This window comes from Chiloscyllium punctatum, chromosome 6, assembly GCF_047496795.1.
Source record: "Chiloscyllium punctatum isolate Juve2018m chromosome 6, sChiPun1.3, whole genome shotgun sequence".
NCBI lineage: Eukaryota > Metazoa > Chordata > Chondrichthyes > Orectolobiformes > Hemiscylliidae > Chiloscyllium > Chiloscyllium punctatum.
The window spans coordinates 100281957-100306704 of NC_092744.1; positions in this window are offsets into that span (position 1 = coordinate 100281957).

The window sequence follows — 24748 nt, forward strand, 5'->3', positions numbered from 1 at the left end:
CCATCAAGTAGCTACTGAGCTCAGCATTGAATATCTTCACTGCTCCCTGCAGATGAGAATGCCACAGCTAGCACACCTCTCAGGACAAAGGAGCATCCTCACCTCAATCTGAAATGGGAGCACCCTTACATTTAAAGTGATTGTCCTTGCACCAAATCACCTCCTATTTGTGACATGATGCACAACAAATAAGAACAGACGTAGACCATTCAACCCCCTCAAACATGACCCACATAAGCACTGGCTGTCTAGTTGATCAAATATCTATCAAATTCAGCCTTCACTGTTCTCTGGGCAACACATTATCAGATGCATCCTTATCTCAGTCTGAAATGGAAGAGGCCACATTTTCAAACATTCTCCAGTTCCCCTAGTTCAACACACCCACACGTGGGGATCCATCCTCTCAGCATCCACCCTGTCAATTCCCATCAGGGTCAGTTATGTCTCAATATGATCATGCCTATTTCTGCTGAACTTCCAAGGTTATCCATCCAAACTGCGCAACATTTCCACGTGGTATGAACTGGTAATCCCAGGAATCAACTGAGTGAGCTGTGTCCATACACCTTGTCGTGTAATTAAATTCATTCTGAGGTAGAGATTTTAAAAAGCCCCATACAATCCTCCAGCTGTGATCTCAGTAAAACTGGGAACAGCTGCAGCAACGCTTCCTTCATGGGTGACTCCTTGAAAGAAACATTAAAATTGAGACAATAGCCGGAGGACACTTGATTTTTGAAAGTCTTAAATAAGGCAACTTTGATTGGTTACAGAGATGAAGAGATTTTTCTCCTTTTCTCAGAGTGCTGTGAGGCGTAGAATTACAGAATAAAATCCTTACAGTGCACAAGATGCCATGTTGCCCCTCACATCTGCACTGACCTCAGGCCCAACACCCCCACCCGATCTCTGCATTTCCCAGAGCTAATCCAAATAACTTACACAATCCTGGTCACTCTTGGGCAAATGTACCATGGTCAATCATCTAACCTGCACATTTTTGGGCTGGACTACAGAGTAGAAACCCATGCAGACACAGGGAGAATATGCAAACTCCACACAGACTGTTGACCCAGACTGGAATCAAGCCCATCCTCCTGGCGCTGTGAGGCAGCAGTACTAACCATTAAGGTACTGTTATCTTACCTCCAAATTAATGTATAATTTGTTTGCTTGCCTTCCTCACAGTTAATGTAGTGATGATCTTCAAGCTGCTTGATAAAGAATGTGGATTGACTCGATGTGATACCCATTACTTGGTGGCCATGGTAGTGGCAGGTCGACTGGTCGTTATCATCAACCTGATCCTGAGACACATTCTGGTTGTTTATTGAAAACACCACAGTTATCTATAGGTCATCCCCATCTGTAGTATCTATGCTGTAATGCTTTATATCGGGGCGGACGGTCCTGTCTGGTTTGCCATCACTTTCACCTGCGATTGATTTATGTCCTTTTGTTGCTAGAAGCTGAATTTAAATATTGCAGTTAGAAAACTGTTCTGGGAACAGAGACTGTGCTGAGCTGTTTAAAGAACATCTTCTGGTATTTTATTCTCCCAGCTCGGTATTGGCTGGATAACACCCCCTGGCTTTGTGATATAACAATCGGTGTTTATTACTCTTGAGTCTGGATCATAATTGAGTTCCTCCACCACATTCTAACCTGACTTTCCAATTTCCCCTGATTCTGCTGCTCAATGTTTTCATCACCAGACACATGTTAATGACCAGCAGAGCCCACAGCAGACCATTGGAGGGTCTCACAGGGACACCGAAATGCAAAGCTGAAGGAAATCCATCTTGTTACTATTAGTGTTAACAATGTATTCAATATGGAGCCAAATGTTTGTGATAGCCTATTGGTCTATGTATCAACATGAATTGTGCTGGAATTGGGATTCATGATGCAGTTTCTTAGTTGCTGAATGGTATTTTTGCCTTTACCCTGACAAAGTTCAGGCAGCAACTGAAGAAGGTGCTGAAATATCCCTTCACTCTAATCAATTAGTCAAATTCATTTGGTGTGTACTTATTGGGGCTAACAGCCTGTTTCTGCACTGAGGACATAGATGTGTCAGTGTTGGACTGGCCAAAGTTAAAAATCACACAACACCTGGTTATAGTCCAACTGGTTTATTTGGAAGTATATTAGCTTTCGAGAGCTTCATTGGGTAGTTCGTGGGGCAAGATCATGGAACAGAGAATTTACTATAAATTCGGTGTCCTGTGATCCTGCCCCACTCGCTACCTGATGGAGGAGCAGCGTCCAGTCAGTCCAGGTTTTTCTCATTTTAATTCAAATTCACAGCAATGAAGCAGCCTATCACAATGATAACAGACTGAGGACAGGTGACTGAGGTGTCAGTGGGGGAACACATTGGGGCCAGAGACGAATGTTTGATTAATTTTAAAGTAGCAATGGTTTTGTGTGTGGGAAATCAGGTCACATGAACTTGACTGATTTTTTTGAAGAAGTAACAAAGAGGATTGATGAGGGCAGAGCGGTGAACGGAATCTGTATGGACTCCCGTAAGGTGTTTAACAAGGTTTCCCATGGGATACTGGTTAGCAAGGTTAGATCATATGGAATACAGGGAGAAATAGCCATTTGAATTGGCTCGAAGGCAAGAGGTGGTCGTGTAAGGTTGCTTTTCAGTCTGGATGCCTATGCCCACTGATGTGCTTCAAGGATCGGTGTTGAATCCACTGCTTTTCATCATTTATATAAATGATTTGGATGCAAACGTAGGAGGTATAGTTAGTAAGTTTGCAGGGGGCAACAAAATTGGAGGTGCAGTGGACAGTGAAGAAGGTTTCCTCAGAGAACAATGGGATCTTAATCAGACAGGCCAATGGGCCGAGCAGTGGCAGTTGGAGTTTAATTTAGATAAATACGAGGTGCTGCATTTTGGAAAAGCAAATCATATCCACTTAATGGTAAGGGTGTGTTGCTGAACAAAAAGACATTGGAGTGTAAGTTCATAGTTCTTTGTAAGTAGAGTTGCAGGCAGATAGGATAGTGAAGAAGACATTTGTCATGCTTTCCTTTATTGGTCAGATGATTGAGTTTCGGAATTAGGAGGTCATGTTGTGGCTGTACAGGACATAGGTTAGGCCTCATGCAATTCTGGTCTCCTTCCTAATGAAGAATGTTGTGAATCTTGAGAAGGTTCAGAAAATATTTACAAAAATATTGCCAGGGTGGAGGATTTGAGCTATAGGGAGAGGCTGAAATAGGCTGGGGCTGTTTTCCCTGGAGTGTTGGAGGCTTCTCAAGTTTCATAAAATCACGAGGGACATGGATCGGACGAAGTCTTTTCCCTGGGGTGAGAGAGTCCCAAATTGTAGGGCATAGGCTTAGAGTAAGAGGGAAAGATATAAAATGGACCTAAGGAGACAACTTTTTCACATAGAGGATGGTGTGTGTATGGAATGAGCTACCAGAGGAAGTAGCAGAGATTGGTACAATTATAGCATTTAAAAGGCAACTGGATGGTTATATGAATAGTAAGGTTTAGAGGGATACAGGCCAGGTGCTGGCAAAAGAGACTAGTTTAGGTTAGGATATCTGGTTGGCATGAATGAGGTGGACCGAAGGGTTTGTTTCCATGCTGTACATCTCTATGACTAAGTGCAGTATAACAGAGCATTCAGGGCTCCCTAAGTGACAACAAGAGAGTATTTGCACCATGGTGATATTTTCACTCTAAATCTACACATCTGTACATGACAAACACCTCAACGGACAGAGACCAGGAGGGCAATCTGTCAAGACTTGAATTCTCTAACCAGAGACTGTGAGAACGAGAACATTTCTGGGATTCCTACCCAACACTGCACTCACCCCCTCCCAGACTGATCGCTACCCAACACTGCAATATCCCCCCCTGACTGACCCTTACCCAGCACTGCAATCTCCCCTCCCTTACTGATCTCTAACCAACACTGCAATCTCCCCCTCCCTGACTGATCCCTATCTAACACTGCAATCTCCCCCTCCCTGACTGATCCCTACCCAACACTGCACCCACCCCCTCCCTGACTGATCCCTTCCCAACACTGCAATCTCCCCCTCCCAAGGAAAAAAGAATAACTACAGAGAAAATAGGACCCTTCAAGGACCAAAGTGGACATGTTTGTGCAGAATCACAGGAGTTATTTCTCGTCTGTGTTGACCTTGGAGAAGGACATGAAGGCTTGGGAACTTGGGAAAGTTAGTGATGATCTCTTGGGGTCAGACCATATCACAGGAGAGGATGTGTTGAATGCATTAGAATGTGTGAAGGAGGATAAATCTCCTGGACCTGACCAAACATATCCAACTGCACCTCAAGAGGCGAGGGAAGTACTTGTGGGGTCCCTGCTGATCTTTTTGCCTCACCGTTAGCCACGGGTGAGGTCCCGGAAGAGTGGAGGACAGTATATGTTGCGCCCTTATTCAAGAATGGCTGCAAAGATAAACCTGGGAACTATAGATCAGTAAACCTAACATCCGTGGTAAGTAAGTTACTTGAGAAGATGCTGAGAGATTAGATAGACATGCATTTGGAAATACAACATTTGATTGGGAGTAGTCAGCAAAGCCTTGTGCATGGGAGACCATGCCTCACAAATTTGTCAGCGTTCTTTATTGAAGTGATCAGGAAGTTTGACGAGGGCAGGCCAGTACATGTAGACTCTACAGATTTCAGGAAGGCCTTTGATAAGGGTCCACATGGTACCTTGCTCTGGAAAGTTAGATCGCATGGAATCCAGGAGGCGTTGGCAAGCTGAGTACACAATTGGCTTGATGGTAGGAAGCAGAGGGTAACAGTCAGACTGGAGACCTGTGAAGTGTGGTGTGCCTCAGCGGTCATAGAATCATAGAATCCCTCCTCTGTGGAAACAGGCCCTTCGGCCCAACAAGTCCACTGGCCCTCTGAAGATTATTTCACTCAAACCCATTCCCCTACTTTATTACTCTACATTTACCCCTGACTAACGCAACTTACTTACACATCCATGAACATTTTCGGCAATTGAGCATGACCAATTTACTTGACCTGCAGAGCTATGGACTGTGGGAGGAAACTGGTGCACCCAGAGGAAACCCACGCAGACATGGGGAGAACTTACAAACTCAGTTGGTCTGGCATGGTGGCTCAGTGGTTGGCACTGCTGCCTCACAGCACCAGGGACCGGGGTTCGACCCCAGCCTCGGGTGACTGTGTGGAGTTTGCACATTCTGCCTGTGTCTGTGTGGGTTTCCTTTGGGTGCTCCGGTTTCCTCCCCATTCCAAAAATGTGCAGGTCAGATGAATTGACCAGGCGAAATTGCCCAACTTGCTCGGTGCATTCGTTAAGGGTAAATGTTGGGTAGGGACAATGGATCTGGGTGGGTTACTTTTCAGCAGGTTGGTGTGGTTTGTTAGGCCAAATGGCCTGTTTCCATACTGTAGGAAATCTAACCCTAACACAATCTAACCCACACAGACCATCCTGTTAGGTTGCAATTGAACCCAGATCCACGGTGCTGTGAGGCAGCAGTGCTAACCACTGATCCATTGTGCCACTGAGCTGGTCAGTGCTGGGCCCATTGCTGTTTGTTATCGAGATCAATGATTTGGATGAGGATGTTTAAGGCATGATTAGAAAGTTTTCAGATTACACTAAAATAAGTGAGGAAAGTTCTCAGCAATTGCAACATGGCCTTGATCAGCTGGGGAATTGGGCTGAGAAATGGCAAATGGAGTTTAATACAGACAAGGGCGAGATCTAGCATTTTGGAAAGTCACATCAAGACTGGAGTTTCATAGTGAATGGTAGGGCCTGAAGGAGTGTAGTGGAACAGAGGGACCTTGGATTCCAGGAGCACGGTTCTCCGAACTCAGGGAGACTGGGCAGTGAAGAAGGCTTTTGGCACACTGGGCCCTTCACCAGTCAGGGCATGGAATATTGAAGTTGGGAAGTTCTGTTGTAGTTGTACAGGATGATGGTAAGGCCGCACTTGGAGTATTGTGTTCAGTTTTACCCACCTTGCTATCGGAAGGATGTTATTAAACTGGAAAAAGAGCAGAAGAAACTTACAAGGATGTTGCCAGCACTCAACTAGAGTTATAGAGAGAGGTTGACAAAGCAAGGACATTTTCTTTCATTTGTAGGAGACTGAGGGGGTGTCCTTATAGAGGTGTATAAGATCATGGGAGGCATGGATAGGGTGAATGCACTCAGTCTTTATCCACGGCTTGGGGAATCAAGGATGAAAGCGCATCAGTTTAAGGTGAAAGGGGAAGATTAAAAGGGAACCTGAGGGACAACACTTTTACCCAGAGGGTGGTACACATACGGAATGAACTACCAGTGCAAGTGGTCGAGGAGGATACATTTAAGAACATTTAAAATGCACTTGGACAAATACATGGAGAGGAACGTAATGGAAGGATATGGGCCAAGTGCAGGGAAATGGGGTTAGTGTGGATGGACCAGTTTGGGCCAAAGAGCCTGTCTCCATGCTGTACAACTCTATGACTCTATGAACATACCCAGGTGTCCCATAATACAGAAGCGGCCAAAGCAGCACGAACACGAGTCGGTACAAATGTGAAACAGTCCTGCAGAATTTCACAGGAAGCCAGCCTGACCTTGCAGTGAAGGATTCCTGGTACAGGAGCTGTGGTGAGAAACCCATAGAGAACTGGGGAAGGAAGTTGGAAAGCTCACTCCACTGCCGATAGCCTGGAGGACCCCCGGCTGGGATAAGGCAACTGGGATCCGGTCACCCCAGGGAAAACTACAGGCTGTGACCGAGCTAGGTTTCCTACACAATGAGCAGGACAGAAGGTTGCAGGAAAATCTCACCCATATGGGAGTACTCCAGTTCCAATTGGGAAGAGCCCAATCCAGTGAAAGGAGGGTCTCTGGGGATGGGGAGGCAGCCTCAGGTTACATTGACAATCTGGAAGGACAGTGTATGAGCTCCAAGCAGCTGCATGGGTCATGTACGCCTGCAACACGGAGCAACACACATCAGGCCCTAGTAGGGGGTGTCAGGAGCAAAGACAATCCCTAGGGAACTAGGGCTCCTCCCAGAATGGGATAATGTGTGCCTTTGGTGTTCTACCTCCCCAGGGAGATAATGACAGGCTCCACACTGACACATCCACACCCGCTCACAGATGGGGACTCCCACTGCCTGTCTCCCAGGTAACTGCACCTTTTGCCCCCATCCCTGAGCCACAGCCAAACTCAGACTCCATGAATCATGTGATTACCCAGTGTAAAGCAACTTATGGTCTCACTCCGTACACAACAGCCATTCCAGGCACCCAGCTGGTGGGCAGCAGCAAAAAGATCCCGTCTCTGGCACAGATACATGTTTGGATGAGATTGACTGACAGTGTATCATATGCAGAGTGGATGCTGAGGAGCAAACCAAATGAATCGCCATGTGCCTTAGTCCAGCAGGCCATTCAGCCCTTCCTGAGGGCCAACAGCTAGGGAGGGGCATCCATGATGAGATGAAGGCAGCGATCCTCACTGCTCGAGGGCAGAATAAGGCATAACCTGCAGAGGCGCTACATACCTGCAGAACAACAAGCAGGGGAATGCCCCTCCCCTCCCCCCGTCAGCTTCACCCGGAGACTCTGGGTCCAATTTGTCTGGATTTTTGGGGATATGACCTACACCTCTCTTAGCGATGAGAAACTGGGCCCGACCCTTTGTCTCCCATGTCTCAGAAAGGAGGAGGGACACCTGGGATTCGACCCCTCAATCGCGCCCGTAATGAGGCTTGGGCTCTCTGCTCATTAATTGCTGAACACAAAATAGACTTTAGGGATTTCCACATTGTGTTACAGGAGCTCAGGGATCAGAAGCGATTGGTAGAGTTTCCCCGAGAATGGGTACATGGTAGTAGGATACCAAGCACCCTGCCTGGACTAGGGGTCATTTTCAGACAGTGATATCTCAGGAAGCCCACCAGGCAGAATTCCTCAGAAACAAAATTAAAAACGGGCTGTGACCAGGAGGGAAGGCTCCTCCCCCAGCTTGTCCCACACATACCAGACTCTCACAATGGACTAGTCATTAAACTCACAGGGAATTCCTTGTTCACGAACATTTATCACAAACTGACACTAATAATAATGAATGTATCAGGGATACAGTAATCAGAGTGGGGTCCTTCCCCATTAAAATAATCATGTTCCCAACTGACCCACAGGATAATGGCACAAAGGACAGGGAAATTTGAGGGAAAACACAGAACCCAGAAAAGTAATTAACAGACAAAAGAAAAGGGAACTCCTTAATGATTTAGCCACAGTATACGAGTCCACTCCCAGGGCAGGAGTGTTACTGGTCAGTATGCTGACTTGACTAATTTGGAGAATTATCTCAGTATCCTGACCCAACAACTCTCTAATGAGCCTGAGAATGACTTAATACAGAAAACCCAGAGGAGACCACGGGACAACTCGTGGAGGATCAGGCTAACCATCGCTTAGTGACCAAACTGGAGGGTCACGCAAACACGTTTAACCAGATCATCCACGGCCCAATCAGAGATTATGGTGAGCAGTAAAACCACACCCAGTGCAGTAACGGGATGATGGAACAGCTGAGGGAGGAGCTCAGGCAGGCCAGTCAAGGGAAAGTCCCATCCCGGATTAGTGACAAACAGCATCAATATTTGTTCCAGGAGAACACCCACACCAACGTCTCTCACTGTCAGTGACAGCAGCTCACCAAGGGATGGGTTAATGACAGCTGTAAGGACACTCTCGGTGGGACACCTGGGCTTGGTAAGAGGGATCCCACTTAACCCAAGTGACCAAATTTAGGATGAAGTCCAATTTATCGGAGTTGTATAAAAAAGGTATTTGAATGGGCGACCATGATTACCTCCCACTTACTGTGGAGATAGAGGGAACATTGACAAGGACCATACGTACCTAAATGGGAAGGAACAGGTCATACCATGACATTCCCATAGTCTGTTATCCAAGAATTCGGCTCCTCTCACATCGGCTGTGGTCTAACCACACTCACCTTGATATATCTCGGGATACCGGTGGTTAGGATTGCAGGCTGCAACAGATGGTTACGATCATGGTGAATAATGGCTGGACACACCCCCAGGGACTGGAAGGTAGATGGAACTCCCCGGGTGATCACCTTAGTTTCATTCATTTGCAGTGTTTGAATGTTCCTGGCTGGGCCAGTATTGATTTCCTGCCCATAGTTGCCATTACGACAGATTGCCCATATTAAATTTCCCATTGTGTCAAGGGATATTCGGGCCAGCTGGAATAGCCATAGGAAATGCAGGGTTTCAGGGATATCATTGGGGGAGTGGGTCTGAGTTGGATTCTCTTCAGAGGGTCATTGTGGACTCAATGGGCTGAACGGTCTGATTCTGTTCTGTCAAGATTTTATGATATCACTTATCCGCTATAAGACTTAGGGTGTAGGTTTGCTCAGTGATAGGTTTGATATCTAGACATTTCGTTACCTGGCTGGGTAGCATCATCAGTGGCGACATCCAAGTGAAGCTATAAGACCATCAGTTTGGAAAACGTACACAATGGCTTTTGCACAGACAGCTGGCTACTCTGACAACAAGCATAACCAGCTTTTAAAATTAGTTTTGTAATTTATTGCATAAGCTTCTTTTCTTTCCATTCAAGTGGATGAGTTGGGGGAGATGTCACAAACTCCTGGCTCAAACACAGATAGACAGCCAAGGTTTATTGGCCAAGGAAATCTCCCAAATCACAAAACCCGCACACCAGGCACAGCGCAAACACAGCATAATGTAAAAGGCAGCACTTATTCTGGACAGACCTATCGACCAAACAAATGAGGGCCCAGACAGGAAGGCACCGGGCCCCGCTACACAAAGAAACTAACAGCAACAAGCAATCCGTATAATTGGCAATGCTTCAAACTATTAACGGATTCTCCTAATTGGCCACAACGATAGAAAGTTCCTGAAAACCATCCAGAAATGAACAAAAACAGGGTTTATCTGCAGACTGATTGTCTGAATCTCTGGAGACCTTCTGAGGAGGCTAGCATGGCAAGAGACAGAGACCATTTGACCATCAAGAGAGAGAGAGGGTGAGAGAAAACAGTTTCGCAGACCCAGAGGCAGAACTAGAGAGAGAGGGAGAGAGAGAGACAGGATGAAGTAAAACCCAGGGGCATGGGAGAGAGGGAATGTGAAAAACCATCGAGAGAGAGAGTTGGAACCAACTGGAATAACGAGTGTCACCCCTTCAGTCTGTCCACGTTTTAACTCCTCAGTCTTAGTCTGACTTCCCCTTCTCTCCCTCTCTCTGTCCCCTCTCGCTCTGTCCTTCTGTCTGTCTTTCTCTCTCTCACACACACACTCTTTTTCTCACTTTCTCCCTCTCCCTGTCTCTCTCTGCCCATCTTTCTCCCATCCCCCTCCCCCATCCCCACTCTCTCCATCTCTGTCTCTTTTTCTCACCGTCCCTTTCTGTTTTTTATGCTTTTTCAGGCCTAAAAGATCTCACTCAATTTTGTACCCCCTCAAAAATACTATGCCCTTCATTTTCACTGTCCTCCCAAATTTATCCACTTTCCCAAATATCTTCCCTCCCAAATAATTACCTCAACAAATTAGCCCCCCTCAAATATTTTGCTGCCCCCAACATTGCTGTGAGCCCCACCCCCTGGGGCAGAGGGAAATGAGTGGAAAAGTGTGGAGCTGGAAAAGCACAGCAGCTCAGGCCAGAACCGTCGACTCTCCTGCCTGACCCGCTGTGCTTCCCCAGATCCACACTTTGTAAATCTGACTCTCCAGCGTCTACAGTCCTTACGTTCTCACGCAGGTAAATGAGTCTGGGTTGACTGACTGGCCTGTGGCTGTTTTAATGCACAGGAAGATCCCAGTCCCAGAATTATAGAAGGCTTGTAACACAGATGGAGTCCTTTCTGCCCATTACCCCCCTCCCCCACTAAATGATCCTGGTCCTGTTCAGGATCCTCAGGATTGTCCCCGAATGGCCTCACTGACTATCCTTTCTGTGGAGACCTCTTCTCCGCGTTATGGTTCTGTTCGCCGAGCTGGGAATTTGTGTTACAGACATTTCATCCCCTGCCTAGGTGACATGCTTAGTGCTTGGGAGACTCCTGTGAAGCGCTTCTGTGATGTTTCCTCCGACATTTATAGTGGTTTATCTCTGCCGCTTCCAGTTGTCAGTTCCAGCTGTCCGCTGCAGTAGCTGGTATATTAGGTCCAGGTCGATGTGAGAGGGGACGAAACGTCTGCAACACAAATTCCGAGCTCGGCGAACAGAACCACAACAACGAGCACGCGAGCTACAAATCTTCTCACAAACTTTGAACACTTCTTCTCCATCCTGTCTCAGACATTGCGTCTCATGCTGTCCCTCCCTCAATCTCTCTCTCTTTTTCACAGCAGCCCCTCTTTTCTCCACCAACACTAAAACCCCATCAAACAGTCCCCCGTCTCTGGCTGTCCCACTCCTTCCTTGTCTCCCAATCTCCCCCTTCCCATGTAGACCCACAGCTCCTGGGCTGGAGGACATGGTGCAGAGACTAACACACCTTTTGACTGACTGCTGTCATGCACAGAAAGATCCCACTCTGCAACCATTCCCCAGCCACGCATACTGTCCTTCTCCCTCCATATGTGTCCTTCTTCCTCTCCCTGTTTCTCACTGCCCATCTCTCTCCTCAATTTCTCCATCCCCACTCACTCCATGTCTCCCTTTCTCTTTTTGTCACCCTCCCCTTCTCTTTTTATTCATTTCAGACTCAATGAGAAAAGTACTTTTATGTCCCTTACACTAACCCCCTCCCCACAGTCGGAGTAACATTCGGGAGAGACGAGGAAAAGGTTGATCCCCCGCATTAACTGGACAGCATCCAGCGCCACAGAGACAAACTCTTCCCATGTCCCTTCCCCAGTCACTGGGACAGGGGTCTAGGGAGACAGAGGGAGAGAAACTACAAGAGAGAAAGAGAGATGGGTAGATAGACAGTGAGAGGGAGGGAGCGAATAAGAGAAAGACGGGCAGGCAGAGGGTGGGAGAGAAAGTGAGAAGAACTGAAAAAGAGCTGGAGAGAGGCAGAGAGAGAAAGGGCGAGAGAGAGAATGTAAAACTCCAGGAAGAGAAATACAATGTCAGACAGATACAAGGGGGAAAGGGGAGGCAAAGACAGGGAGTGAAGGTCAGATAGACAGCAAGAGAGAAAACCCAGGGAGAGATATAGGCCAGAGAGAGAGAGGGGGGAGGTTCAGCAGCAGCACAGAGCTGAGAGAGTGGAGTGGGGGTGTGGTGGGGGGGGGGCTGCTGCGATGCAACGAGAATGATTTACAGACAAGAACGGCAAGATCCCACAGAGCTGAGAGAAAGATGCAGAGAGAGATGAGCAAGGTGTTGGTTTGGTGGAAGATTGAATGATTAAACATTCCTGAAAAACATGATGGGGTGACAAAGGGGCAGAGTGTTGGAGGAAGGGAATCTGCAGGGAAATGTCAACAGGGCAGAGATATGAAGGATGTTGTGAGATCGGGATTGAAGGAAAAATGTGGGAGAGACAGCTGGGAATATAGAAATATACATAAGAGCTCTCATGGGAGTGGGAAGCAGTGAGATCGGTGGGATCAGACTGTGCAGCTGCCCTCTCTAGCATTTTGCACCTTTGTCTCTCCTCAATGTAGAGCTCGCATCTTGTGGTAAAATTCCCACAGACAGCCTGAAACCCACAATGTGTGTGTGTGTGTGTCTGTGTGGGTGTGGGTGTCTGTGTGGGTGTGTGTGTCTGTGTGGGTGTGTGTGTCTGTGTATTCACTCTCTCTGGTTCCAGCTCCTGTCTGATGATTCCGTATAGCAGAATAATTTGATTCTCTGTCTCTGTATTGTCCGGGTTTCAGCTCCCAAATCAAATGCTAAATCATTCACGATCCTATTGAATAGTAGAGCAGGCTCGAGGGGATTAATGGTCTCCTCCTGTTCCTATTCCGAATGGTCTTATATTCTTAACACTGTCTCCCAGCTCTTGGCCCCCACACTGGAGTTTATGACTCCACAAGGCCCTGAGCTGTAGAGTGCTGCACTCTTTCGTGAGTCTCGGAGGGAACCAGCCTGATTTGGATTGGAGTTGCAGCCTCTCAGTGAGAAGTGAAATATCCTTGAGGTTCCCCTCAGTCTCTCACTGTTAGGTGGAGCAGGCCAGTCTCGGGGAAGCAAACAGCAGGCCAGGTCTGCCATATCCTCCAGCTCCATTTCAGAAGGCCACATGGGAGGGGCTTGTTTCCTTCATCAGCTTCCCGTGCTCTCCCTTCTGGGTTAGAGTGGGGCCGAATGGCCTTGATCCTGGCTCCTATTGAGGTGCAGGCTGGCAACGATTGGATTATACAAGGCATGCCACTGGAGTGAAGTCAGTTAGCTCAGTTGGTTGGTTAGTTTGTTTATAATGCAGAGTAAAACCAATAGCATGAGTTCAATTCCCACAGCAGCTGGGGTTACCCTCAAGGACTCTCCTTCCTAACCTCTCCCCTCAGGTGGGGCAAAGTGACCCTCTGATTAAATTACCACCAGGCACTGCTCTGTAATGAGGAGCTGTCCCATGCTCTGGTAAGACTATGGTGACATTACATTGGTTTGTACCTGGAGCTCTGTGTGCAGGACTAGACACTGCATTGCCAGAGGGATGTTAGTGTGTGGGGAAGGTATACTGGATGAATCCCCACTGGAATGAACAGCACTCTCTTTCCCCCAGTTAATTCACTCTTGCAGCTTTTGTGTCTTTGGAGACGCAAGGACCTCTTCACCTGAAACAGCAGCTGGATTTTATATTCATAAGATTGGCTAGTTTACACACACACACACACACACACACACACACTCCCTCAAACACAAACACAGACACACTCACACACACACATACACAAAGGACCCCGCCACACACAAGCTCGCTCACACATACAGACACACGCTCCCTCAAACACAAACACAGACACATGCTCACACACACATCCACACAGGCACAACTCTCTCACACACATACACACACAAGCACACACTATATCTCTCACACACATACACGCACAGACATACGCTCCCTCAAGTACACACACAGACACTTTCTCTATCACACACACACACAGACACACTCTCTCTCACGTACACACAGACACACTCTCTCTCTCACACACAGACACACTCTCTCTCACGCACACACAGACATACACTCTCTCTCACACAGACACGCTCTCTCTCATTTACACACACTCTCACACACACACACACTCTCATTATCTCACACACCCACTCACTCGCACGCACACAGACACTCTCTCTCTCACACACACTCTGTCTCTCACACACATAGATATTCTCTCTCACATACATACACACAGACAGACACACAGACACACTCTCTCACACTCACACTTAAATACACAGTTACTCTCTCTCTCACACACATACACACGCAGACACACGCTCCCTCAAACAAACACAGACACAGTCTCTCTCACATACACACATGGACACACACTCTCCCTCTCACACACACTGACACACACACACTCACACACACTCACACACACATGCACACAGACACACACTTTCTCACACACATAGACACTATTTCTCACATAAGACACACAGACACATACGCACATAGACGCACAGACACACACACACACATAGACAAACGGACACATTCTCTCTCACACACAGACACACTCTCTCTCACGCACATACACACTCTCTCACACACACCTTCACTCACACACATGCACACAGACACACACTCTCTCACACACATACACACTATTTCTCACATAAGACACACAGACACATACGCACATAGACACACAGACACACACACATAGACACACAGATACATTCTCTCTCACACACAGACACACTCTCTCTCACACACATACACACTCTCTCACACACACCCTCACTCACACACATGCACACACAGACACACACACCCTCAAACATACACACAGCCACACACTCTCACATGAACATGCACTTTCTCTCTCATGCACACATATAAAGACACACAGAGATACACATGCATCCACTCTTTCACACACACAAACACGGGCAGTCTCTCTCTCCCTCTCTCTCTGTCTCTCTCACACACAGACACACAGACACACACACACATCGGCACACAGACACACACACACATAGACACACAGACACATTCTCTCACACACACACTCTCACACACACATACACACAGACACACACTCTCTCACACACATACACACTCTCTCACACACACCCTCACACACATGCACACAGAAACACACACACCCTCAAACACACACACCGCCACACACTTTCACATGAACATGCACTTTCTCTCTCACGCACATATACAGACACAAAGAGATACACATGCATCCACTCTTTCACACACACAAACACGGGCAGTCTCTGCCTCTCTCTCTCTCTCTCTCACTCTCTCTCTCTCACACACACACACACACAAACACACACACAGCTGTAAAAGCATGGTTGAGGTATTGCTGGAGAAATGATTTCTCCGAGGACTGAACCCTGATCTCACATGATGACTACTCCAGGGGGACAGACAGCAGCTACAGATGGACTTGTTGGATCTTCCTCTGCCCCACCTCTTGCATCGACAGCATTAGTCTGTTTACGTGCCTGCTTTTCTAAAACGTCTCCAAGCAACAAGTAACAATAGATTGATGAAAGTTTTCCCCCAAACCATGTTTCAGATACATTCTACTGTTATTTTTCACTGATTGTTTAAAATGATCGGAATCTTCTGAAATGGGGAGTGGCTTCCATTTCAAATTACGACACTAGAGAGCCTCGGGGACCCTGAGGAAATGATCAGGGAATTGCATCTGTTCCTTTCTATCCTCGGCACTCTGTACCACCAGATAGTTCTCCCTCAGTACCTCAAATAGTGGTCCCTGAATACCCCAGATAGTTCTCCCTCAATACGTCAGATAGTGCTCCCTCAGTACCTCAGAGAGTGCTCCTTGAATACCCCAGATAGTTCTCCCTCAATACGTAAGATGGTGCTCCCTCAGTACCTCAGATAGTGCTCCCTCAATACCTCAGATAGTTCTCCCTCAATAACACAGATAGTTCTCCCTCAATACCCCAGAAAGTGCTCCCTCAGTACCTAAGATAGTCCTCCTTCAATACCTCAGATAGTGCTCACTCAGTACCTCAGAGAGTGCGCGCTCAATACCTCAGATAGTTCTCCCTCAATACCTCAGATAGTTCTACCTCAGTACCTTAGACAGTGCTCCCTCAGTACCTCAGATAGTTCTCCCTGAATACCTCAGATAGTTCTCCCTCAGTACCTCAGATAGTGCTCCCTCAATACCTCAGAAAGTGCTCCAGCAGTACCTCATATAGTTCTCCCTCAGTACCTCAGATAGTTCGCCCTCAATATCTAAGGTAGTGCTCCCTCAATACTTCAGACATTGCTCCCTCAGTACCTCAGATAGTTCTCCCTCAATACCTCAGAAAGTGCTCCCTCAGTACCTCAGATAGTGTTCCCTCAATACCTCAGATAGTTCATCCTCAATACCTCAGATAGTTCTCCCTCAATAACACAGATAGTTCTCCCTCAATACCCCAGAAAGTGCTCCCTCAGTACCTAAGATAGTCCTCCTTCAATACCTCAGATAGTGCTCACTCAGTACCTCAGAGAGTGCGCGCTCAATACCTCAGATAGTTCTCCCTCAATACCTCAGATAGTTCTACCTCAGTACCTTAGACAGTGCTCCCTCAGTACCTCAGATAGTTCTCCCTGAATACCTCAGATAGTTCTCCCTCAGTACCTCAGATAGTGATCCCTCAATACCTCAGAAAGTGCTCCCGCAGTACCTCATATAGTTCTCCCTCAGTACCTCAGATAGTTCGCCCTCAATATCTAAGATAGTGCTCCCTCAGTACCTCAGATATTTCTCCCTCAATACCTGAGATAGTTCTCCCTCAATACCTCAGAAAGCGCTCCCTCAGTACCTCAGATAGTGTTCCCTCAATACCTCAGATAGTTCCTCCTCAATACCTCAGATAGTTCTCCCTCAATACCCCAGAAAGTGCTCCCTCAGTGCCTAAGATAGTTCTCCCTCAGTACCTCAGATAGTGCTCCCTCAGTACCTCAGAGAGTGCTAGCTCAATACCTCAGATAGTTCTCCGTCAATACCTCAGATAGTTCTCTCTCAGTACCTCAGACAGTGCTCCCTCAGTACCTCAGATAGTTCTATCTCAATTCCTCAGATAGTTCTCCATCAGTACCTCAGACAGTGCTCCCTCAGTACCTCAGATAATTCTATCTCAATACCTCAGATACGTTTCACTCAATACCTCAGGTAGTGCTCCCTCAATACCTCAGAAGGTGCTCCCTCAGTAACTCAGATAGTCCTCCCTGAATACCACAGATAGTTCTCCCTCAATACGTCAGATAGTGCTCCCTCAATACCTCAGATAGTGCATCTTGAATACCCCAGATAGTTCTGCCTCAATACGTCAGATAGTGCTCCCTCAGTACCTCAGATATTTCTCCCTCAATACCTGAGATAGTTCTCCCTCAATACCTCAGAAAGCGCTCCCTCAGTACCTCAGATAGTGTTCCCTCAATACCTCAGATAGTTCCTCCTCAATACCTCAGATAGTTCTCGCTCAATACCTCAGAAAGTGCTCCCTCAGTGCCTAAGATAGTTCTCCCTCAGTACCTCAGATAGTGCTCCCTCAGTACCTCAGAGAGTGCTCCCTCAGTACCTCAGATAGTTCTATCTCAATACCTCAGATAATTCTCCCTCAATACCTCAGATTGTACTCCCTCAATACCTCAGATAGTTTTCACTCAATACCTCAGAGAGTGCTCTTTCAATACCTCAGAAAGTGCTCCCTCAGTACCTCAGATAGTTCTATCTCAATACCTCAGATAATTCTCCCTCAATACCTCAGATTGTACTCCCTCAATACCTCAGATAGTTTTCACTCAATACCTCAGAGAGTGCTCTCTCAGTACCTCAGAAAGTGCTCCCTCAGTACCTCAGATATTTTTCCCTCAATATCTCAGATGGTGCTCCCTCAATACCTCAGAAAGTGCTGCCTCAGTACCTCACATTGTTCTCCCAAAGTACCTCAGATAGTTCTCCCTCAATACCTCAGATAATGCTCTTTCAATACCTCAGATATTTCTCCCTCAATATCTAAGATAGTGCTCCCTCAATACCTCAGAAATTGCTCCCTCAGTACCTCAGATAGTTCTCCCTCAATACCTCAGAAAGTGCTCTCTCAGTACCTCAGATAGTTCTCCCTCAGTACCTCTGATAGTTCTCTCTCAATACCTCAGATAGGTCTCCCTCAATACCTCAGAAAGTGCTCCCTCAATACCTCAGATAGTTCTCCCTCAGTACCTCAGATAGTGCTCCCTCAATACCTCAGAAAGTGCTCCCTCAGTACCTCAGATAGTTCTCCCTCAGTACCTCAGATTGTGCTCCCTCAATACCTCAGACAGTGCTCTCTCAGTACCTCAGAAAGTGCTCCCTCGTACCTCAGAAAGTGCTCCCTTAATACCTCAGAAAATGCTCCCTCAATACCTCAGATATTTCTCCCTCAGTACCTCAGAAAATGCTCCCTCAATACCTCAGATATTTCTCCCTCAGTACCTCAGAAAGTGCTCCCTCAATATCTCAGAAATTGCTCCTTCAGTACCTTTGATAGTGCTCCCTCAGTACCTCAGATAGTTCGATCTCAATACCTCAGATAGTTCTCCCTCAATACCTCAGATTGTACTCCGTCAATACCTCAGATAGTATTCACTCAATACCTCATATAGTGCTCCCTCAATACCTCAGAAAGTGCTCCCTCAGTACCTCAGATAGTACTCCCTCAGTACCTCAGATAGTCCTCCCTGAATACCCCAGATAGTTCTCCCTCAATATGTCAGATAGTGCTCCCTCAGTACCTCAGATATTTCTCCCTCAATACCTGAGATAGTTCTCCCTCAATACCTCAGAAAGCGCTCCCTCAGTACCTCAGATAGTGTTCCCTCAATACCTCAGATAGTTCCTCCTCAATACCTCAGATAGTTCTCCCTCAATACCCCAGAAAGTGCTCCCTCAGTGCCTAAGATAGTTCTCCCTCAGTACCTCAGATAGTGCTCCCTCAGTACCTCAGAGAGTGCTCGCTCAATACTTCAGATAGTTCTCCGTCAATACCTCAGATAGTTCTCCCTCAGTACCTCAGACAGTGCTCCCTCAGTACCTCAGACAGCTCTATCTCAATACCTCAGATAATTCTCCCTCAATACCTCAGATTGTACTCCCTCAATACCTCAGATAGTTTTCACTCAATACCTCAGAGAGTGCTCCCTCAATACCTCAGAAAGTGCTCCCTCAGTACCTCAGATATTTCTCCCTCAATATCTCAGATGGTGCTCCCTCAATACCTCAGAAAGTGCTCTCTCATTACCTCACATTGTTCTCCCAAAGTACCTCAGATAGTTCTCCCTCAATACCTCAGATAGTGCTCCCTCAATGCCTCAGATATTTCCCCCTTAATAGCTAAGATAGTGCTCCCTCAATACCTCAGAAATTGCTCCCTCAGTACCTCAGATAGTTCTCCCTCAATACCTCAGAAAGTGCTCTCTCAATACCTCAGATAGGTCTCCCTCTGTATCTCAGATAGTGCTCCCTCAATACCTCAGAAAGTGCTCCCTGAGTACCTCAGATAGTTCTCCCTCAGTACCTCAGAAAGTGCTCCCTCAATATCTCAGAAATTGCTCCTTCAGTACCTCAGATAGTGCTCCCTCAATATTTAAGAAAGTATCCCACTGTACCTCAGAGAGTGCTCCCTCAATACCTCAAAAAATTCTCCCTCAATATCTCAGAAAGTGCTCCCTCAAACCTCAGATAGTGCTCCCTCAATACCTCAGAAAATGCTCCCTCAATACCAAAGAAAGCATCACTTTGTTGTGTTTAACTCCCAAAGCCCCTTTGACAATAACTCCACAAAACATTCACATCCTCAACACTTCAGGGGTCAGCCCAGCCCCCCCTCAGATTGCGTTCACCCCCTTCAGACTGTAAGGACCCACATCCACCCCTGTCCAAGATTGGAGCCCAGGTCCCCAGAACATGACTTGTCTCTCTGGATTAATTTGAGAATTCCGACAGTGTAAAAGCAAGCCATTCCGTCCATTGGCTCCACACTGACTGTCTGAACAGCATCCCACCCAGACTCACATCCTCTAGTCTATCCCTGTAATTCTGCATTTTCCATGGCATCTTTGGACTGTGGGAGGAAACTGGATCTCCTGGAGGGAACCCGCACAGATACAGAGAGAATGTGTAAACTCCACACAGACAGTCACCGGGAGGTAGAATCAAACCACAGAGAAACTGTGCTGTCCTCTCTCCTTGGATGCCATCTCTTCTAACCTTTTACGAAGCAGCCTCCCATGTGAAACCTTCTCATCTGTCTCCTTGGTCATCCCTTCAAAAGCTCTGTCAAGTTGGCACATCATTTCCACAAACAAAGCCAAGCTGACCATCCCTAATGAATTCTTGCTTTTCCACATGCATGTAAGTTGTCTCTCAGAATGCCCTCCAATAGCTTACCCACCACTGCCATCAGGCTCACAGCTCCATAGTTCAATGGCTGTTCCTTGCAGCCTTACTTCAATAATAGCCCATCATTAATCACTCTCCAGTCTTCAGGCACCTCACCCGTTGCCACTGATCGGTCCATCTGACAAGGCCATTTCCATCCTTCTGTAATCTAAGGCTATCATCCTCAGTATTTATCACCCAACCAATCTTCATATCATTCATGAACCCAATGATTAACCCTCCGCCATTCAAATCTAAATCTTTTCTATCAACCACATCAGCAAGACCCCAACAGTGAGACATGAACAGACAGAGATTTCTAATTGGGCCATAACTGTCTGCTTCCTGCCACTCAGCATTCTGCGCCAAATTCCATCGACCTTGAGTTTTTATGTTCACTCTCAGTTTCCAGTATGGGTCCTGATAAAAGGCTTACTGACCTCCAAGCAGGCGACAGGAAAGTATTGCCCTTATTTACACACCTGGTCACCACCTTAAAAAGTGCAATCCCATTGGTCAGACCCGAGCTCCCCTTAACACAACCATTCTGACTGTTCTTCATGAACCCCAGTCTCTTTAAATGCTGATTAATTCTATCTCCCAAAATTGCTTCCAACAGACGCCCCACCCACGATATTAGCCTGACTGGCCTGTGGCTGCCTGGTATATCACATGCTCCTTCGTGAATAACAGTACCACATGGTCAGTCCGACGACACCTCTCCTGTGGCCAGAGGGGATTTGAAAATGTTTGCAAGTGTACCTGCTCCTTCCTCCATCACCTCATTCGGTAAACTGAGATACATTTCCACTGTCTTTGGAGATTTATTGGGTTGTTAGAAGGCCACACCACTTCGAACCATCTCTCTCTCTATATATGCTCATTCATTTAATTGTATCACAGAGCATCTTCACGATTTCATATCAACGCTGTCCCAATGAGCATTGACAAAATGCATCCATTCACTGTAGCCTCTTGGTCCATGCACAAATTCTCACTGTGTTTCTCTCATTATCAATTCACCCTTAATGTCACTGTAAGGTACTTTCAGGTTTTTATTTCCTCTCTTAGCACTCCTCGCTCCCAGGCAAATAGCCTGTGTTACGATTTGGAGGAGTGTGGGATGTCATTCTGGATGCGGAGTAGCATTGGGAAGCTCAGAAATAAGGAACACATGACTGTGCTGAGTGTGGGGCAGTGGGATTCATTTGGGATGAGCACACGGAAGCTGAGGAATAAACCTCAGCCCTGCAGCATGAAAATATCCCTTTGAGCTGGCAGGTCAGTCACACAAAACGAAAACTTGATCCCTGGGAAAAGAGGGTGGTAACCAAAAGAAGACGGTCTGTTTGAACACAGTCTCTGGAATCTGGACGTGGGAATCATTGCTGAGCAGGGTATGTAGGAAGCAGAGGCAGAAATGTACTGAACAATTTCAGATATTCCTCGTAGGCCACAAGACATGGGAGCAGAAATTAGGCCATTCAGCCCATATGATAGTGTGGCACTCACCCAGTACTGACTCTTTTACAATGCAGGTATCCCCAGACTGATGCGCTGACAGTGCAGCGCTCCCTCAGTCATGACCCTCTGACAGTGTGGCACTCAATCAGTATTGACCCTCTGACAATGCAGCGGTCCCTCAGCACTGATCTTCTGACAGTGAAACACTGCCCCCATACTGATCCACTGACAGTGCTGCACTCCTTCAGAACTGACATGCTGACAGTGCAGCACTCCCTTGGTCCTGCACCCCCGATAGTGCGGCACTGCATCAGTACTGACCCTCTGACAGTGCAGCACTCTCTCAGTACAGATCCTCTGGCAATGCAGCAGGCCCTCAGTATAGACATTCCAACAGTGCAGTGATCCCTCAATACTGATCCTCTGACAGTGCCGCACACACTCAGTACTATCCGTCTGTAAGTGTAGCACACCCTCAGTACTAATCCTTTGACAGTGTCGCGCTTCTCAGTACAATATTCTGCCAATCCAGCAGGCACTCAATACTGACTGACCACCTCAGTACTGACCCTCTGGCAGCATGGCAATCCGTTAGTACTGACCCTCTGAGAAAGAGCATTGCCTCAGTCCCGATCGTCTGACTGTGTGGCACTCCATTAGTACTGACACTCTGACAATGCAGCGCTCCCTCAGTACTGATCTTCTGGCAGTGCAGCACTGCCCCCATACTGATCCACTGACAGTTCAGCACTCCCTCAGAACTGACAGGCTGACAGTGCAGCACTCCCTTGGTCCTGCACCCCTGACAGTGCAGCACTCCATCAGTACTGACACTCTGACAGTACAGTGCTCCTTCAGTACTGAGCTTCTCACAGTGCAGCACTGCACCCAGATTGACCCTCTGACATTGCGGTAATCCCCCATTACTGACCCCCTGATAGCGCAGTACTCCCTCAGTAGTATTCTCTGACAGTGCAACACTCCCTCAGTAATGACCATAAGACAGTGCAGCATTTCCACAGTACTGATCGTCTGACAGTACGGCACACCCACAGTCCGACTCTCTGACAGTGCAGCCCTCCCATAAGCTGACCATCTGACAGTCCAGCACTCCCTCAGAACTGAGCCTCTGACTGTGCAGCACTCCCTCAGTACTGACCTTCTCACAGTGTAGTAATCCCTGAGTACTGACCCTCTGACAGTGCAGCACTCCGTCAGTAATGACCCTCTGACAGTGCAGCATCCGCAATACTGACCCTCTGACAGCGCGGTGCTCCCTCAGTACTGACTCTCCAACAATGCAGCTCTCCCACAGTACAGACCCTCCGATAGTGCCGCACTCCCTCAGTACTGACCCTCCGAAAATGCATCTCTCCCACAGTGCAGTCCCTCCGACAATGCAGCTCTCAACAGTACAGACCCTCTGACAATGCAGCACTCCCTCCGTACAGACCCTCTGACAGTGCAGCGCTCCCTCAGTACTGACCCTCTGAGAGTACAGCTCTCCCTCAGCACAGCTCCTTTGACACTGCAGCACACCCTCAGAAATGACGCTCTGACACAACAGCATTCCCTCAGTACTGACACTCTGACTCTGCAGCACTCTCTTTGTACTGACATTTCTACAGTGCAGCATTCCCTCAGTACTGATACTCATACAGTGTGGCATTCCCTCAGTACTGACCCTCTGACAGTGCAGCGCTCCCTCAGTACTGACCCTCTGTAACAACACTCCCTCAGAACTGACACAATGACAATGTAGCGCTCCCTCAGTTATGACCCTTTGAGTGGGCATCACTCTCTCAGTACTGAACCTCTGGCAATGCAGCAATCACTCAGTACTGACTGTCCAACACATTGTGTGGTGCTCCCTCAGTACTGAACCCCTCACAGCGCGGTGATCCCTCAGTACTAATCCCCTCAGAGTGTGGTGCTCCGGCAGTACTGAATCCCTCACAGCGCGGTGATCCCTCAGTCCTAATCCTCTCAGAGTGTGTTGCTCCCTCAGTTCTACCCCTTTCACAGTGCAGCGCTCCCGCAGTAGTAACCCTCTCACAGTGCGACACTCTGACAGCATAGCCATCGATTAGTACTGACCATCAGACAGTGCGCAATTCATCATTACTGACCCTCTCACTGAACAGCAATCCCTCCATCCTGACTCTCTGACAATGCTGCACTCCCTCCACACTGACCCACTGACAATGCTTCACTTCTGCCACACTGATCCTCTGAAAATGCAGGACTCCTTCGACACTGACCCTCTAACAATGCTGCACTACCTCCACACTGACCCTCTGACAATGCTGCACTCCCTCCACACTGACCTCTGACAATGCTGTACTTCCTCCACACTGAACCTCTGACAATGCTATACTCACTCCACACTGACCCTCTAGCAATGCCGCAATCCCTTCACACTGATCCTCTGACAATGCTGCACTCCCTCCACACTGATTCTCTGACAGTGCAGCACTCCCTCCATGCTAACACTCTGAAAAAACTGCACTCACTCCACACTGATCCTCTGACAATGCTGCACCCCCTCCATATTGATCGTCTGACAATGCTGCACTCCCTCCACACTGATCCTCTGATAATGCTGCACTCCCTCTGCACTGATACTCTGACAATGCTGCACTCCCTCGACACTGACCCTCTGCCA